Source organism: Crocodylus porosus, unplaced genomic scaffold, assembly GCF_001723895.1.
Source record: "Crocodylus porosus isolate Cpor-Errol unplaced genomic scaffold, CroPor_comp1, whole genome shotgun sequence".
Taxonomy (NCBI): domain Eukaryota; kingdom Metazoa; phylum Chordata; order Crocodylia; family Crocodylidae; genus Crocodylus; species Crocodylus porosus.
Genome location: NW_017728886.1, coordinates 239,603,588 through 239,606,923, shown reverse-complemented (window position 1 = coordinate 239,606,923; position 3,336 = coordinate 239,603,588).

The following is a 3,336-nucleotide window of genomic DNA, read 5'->3' as shown; positions in this document are numbered from 1 at the left end:
GGTGAGGGGGAAGAAGAAAACTTCATGTTGGATTCAAGTAAATATAGTAGTTATAAAAAGGCAGGTGCTAGACCCTGGGGCTGCCTCCTTTGCTGTGGCCAGGAGAATAAACTGAATACAGCAGGCACTAGAAACCTGGGGATGGACACCTCTTCTGTTGCTGTGGTTGTAACTGCTGATTTTCCTCTGAACTGCTGCAAGCCAGAGTCCAACTTTTCATGGGGCTATAAGTTACTGATCCCGGTCCTAAGGATGCATTTAGCGTACGCTTTTGTACAAAGCTTCCTTTTATTGAATATGCTGTGACTTGTTTGGAGCACTCACATTACAGCCCTTCTAGAGGAAATCAAAGCCGTTTTTAACATGGACTTTATGACAGACATTAGAATAAATTCTGTTTTTTTGTGGGGTCCATGAGAGCAATCACTTCTTTAGGCAAGTATTCATTTTAAACCTGGCCCCAGATGTATGACTGATTTTGCAACAGCAGAGTTCCTTGATGACCAGGGATCCTGGTTTTCCTGGATTAAAAACATTTCAAGTTATCTGCTAAAAAAAATAAATCACAAATTCTGTAATAAAACCCCCAAATCCATGATTAAAATTAAAGACTCCGTCACCCCACAACTCCCACCTCTTGGCCCTGCTGGTGCCTGTCACAGCTTTGTTGGTGCCCCTAGCCCCCGCTCCCCCAATCCTTCCAGAAGGGGCCCCCAGCTGCCAGGGCTATGGACCCGGGTCCACATACCTCTATCCCTGCTCCCTCCTGCTGTGGGCGCAGGTGGGGTGGCTCCGTGCCACCACGTGCACTCCCAGGGAGCAGAGAGGACCTGTGCCTCCCAGATCTGTATGTGCTGGTGTGGCAGGGAGCAGCGAGGCCATACGGGGATCTCTTCGCCACTGCAAGCTGTCTGCTGCCCTGGCGATGCACACCTGCCACTGCTTTGAAAGGTGCATCCACATGTGCAGAAGGCGCATTGCCAAGACAGCACTGAACTTGCAGCAGTGAGCAGCTTCTCCTTGCAGCTCAGCTGCTCCCTGCCACACTGGGTCGCGTCCGCTGGGCTGCGGAGGCCCCGAGGGAGGGAAGCAGGGCGGCAGACTCCTGTGTGGAGAAGTTGCTCACTCTGCACTGCCCCGACAACGTGCTGCAGGGAGCAGCAGCATGGGGCTGAGCCCCCCAAAGCAGCAACAGGCACAGGAGGCACACTGCCAAGGCAGCAGGGAGCTTGCAGGGGCAGGGAGATCCCTGCGTGGCCTTGCTGGTCCCTGCCATGCTGGGTTGTGCCCACTGGGCTGCAGAGGCCCTCGGGCAGGAAAGTGGGGTGGGAGCCCGAGCCTACACCTGTCCCGCATACATATCTGGGGGGGCACAGGTGCCTGGGAGTGTGCACAGCAGCAGGGAGCCGGCCCTTTCCCTCTGCCTCCTGGACAAGCTGCCTGTGGCCCTGTCCTGCTCCCTACTGGGGCCTGCAGCCTCAAATTGCACCCCTGGGCCCCAAGCCCTGCCCAGCTCCCTCCTGACAGGGGCCTCAATCCCCCACCACTTACCTGATGGAGCTGCTCTGCAGGCTGCCTGGGGTCATGTGTCCCGTTTCACTGCCTCCCTCCCAGCTCCCTGCAGGCTGGAACTCCCCCTGCCTGCAGGGAGCTCATTGCAAAATCCATGGGCCTCTGGTAAAACAAGAAATCTGCATTTGCTTCTAGTAAAAGGTAAAGTCCATGGTTTACTCTGTTTTCCTGCTAGAAACAGAAAACCTGGATCCCTGTTGATGACAGATGCATGAGGATGCAATACTAAGTTCATCAAGCCTGAGACATGTAGCTTTTTCAGTCAGAGGCACAAACAGTATCATTCCTGCCTTTTGCACCATGTTGAGGAGCAGTGGAAGAGGAGTAGAGCAAGAACAGGGCACAGATTGTCTTTCTTTGCCAGTATGGATAACTAGGAACTGATTGTCAGCACTGCGTCCCAAGCACGAAAGCCCACGTATCCACATGAAATGCGTCCTATTTCCACTCCCTTATCACACCACCTTTTTACAGGGAGAAGCTGATTCTGGGCATTTGAAACAAACCATATGTGCAGTACTTTACGACTGCCTATGAAAACATGAGAGGAAATAAAGCTCATCAGGTTGGTGCCACCTAGAAGTTTTCATAGTTCAAAATGACTAAGTTCAAAATGACTTGCTGATAGAGCTGGGCAAGGTCATCCATCATACAAATCAAGGCTGGAGTAGGAAAGACCTTTTTTGCCTCTTTCCTCAGTCTACCTCAACTCCTTGAATTGTGTAGGGCTTCGCCTCAGAGTGGGAAGCAGGAGAGTCTGCAAACATTAAATGCAGCCTGGGACAAGTTAGGCATGATATACATTATTGAGCAGAGCCATTGGTCAGAAATTTGAAGTAAAGTTTTCCTCAGAACAGTCTGCAGTAGTGGTAGAGCCAAGGTAAAAAAAGCTTGCCTAGGTCTCCTGAAGGCAAGATGTTCCTTGCCCTTCAACTGCAGATCTGTGACCTCTGCATGGAGAACTGTACTTCTGTGCTGGCACCTTTGGCTGCTAGTATTCATCATGCAGGCCCTTCAGCAGCACCTCTGGTTGGCTCTTTTACCCTCAGCTGAATGCAGCTTTCTAACAGTTTATAACATCTAGCTTGTTTGCACACATCTTATTATAATATAAAAGCCAGTAATATAGGGGTACCAGGAAGGGCAATTACCTCAGGCTGTCATTTGACGGCCAGCAAAACAGACCCACAGTAGAGCACATCCCCCTCTTCCTCCTCCCACCATGGGTCTCATATGTCTAGAGGGAACTGCCTTAAACATTTTGCTTAATCTATCTGCACGCCTGACAAAACCCACAACTGACTGCAAATAACTATAACTTTTGCATCCAGATCCCCTGGCCACGTAGCTATTTAAGTGCTGCATAAAGTTTTCTTCTTTTTAATATTCCCATATAGTTTTAGAATTCTGTCAGACAGCCTAAGAATTCAATTGTCAGCGCTGAAATTTTATAAATTTAATGATGTTGTATGATTTCCTGGGGGAGGGGGAAGGAAACCAGGCATTTGGTTCTAGTTCAAAAAAGGCAATACACTGCATTGTACATTAATGTATACACCGACTTTAATAAATGGTGAGAAAAAAAAGTCCTACTTATTCAGGAAAAAAGAGTACTGTGGAAATAATAACTGAGGGAGAGATCACCAAAGAGGAATATACCTCTTCTGCTCGTGCTTGTAGGGAGGCAGTTAGACAGGCCAAAGCTACCATGGAGCTGAGGATGGCAACCCAAGTAAAAGACAATAAGAAATTGTTTTTTAGATA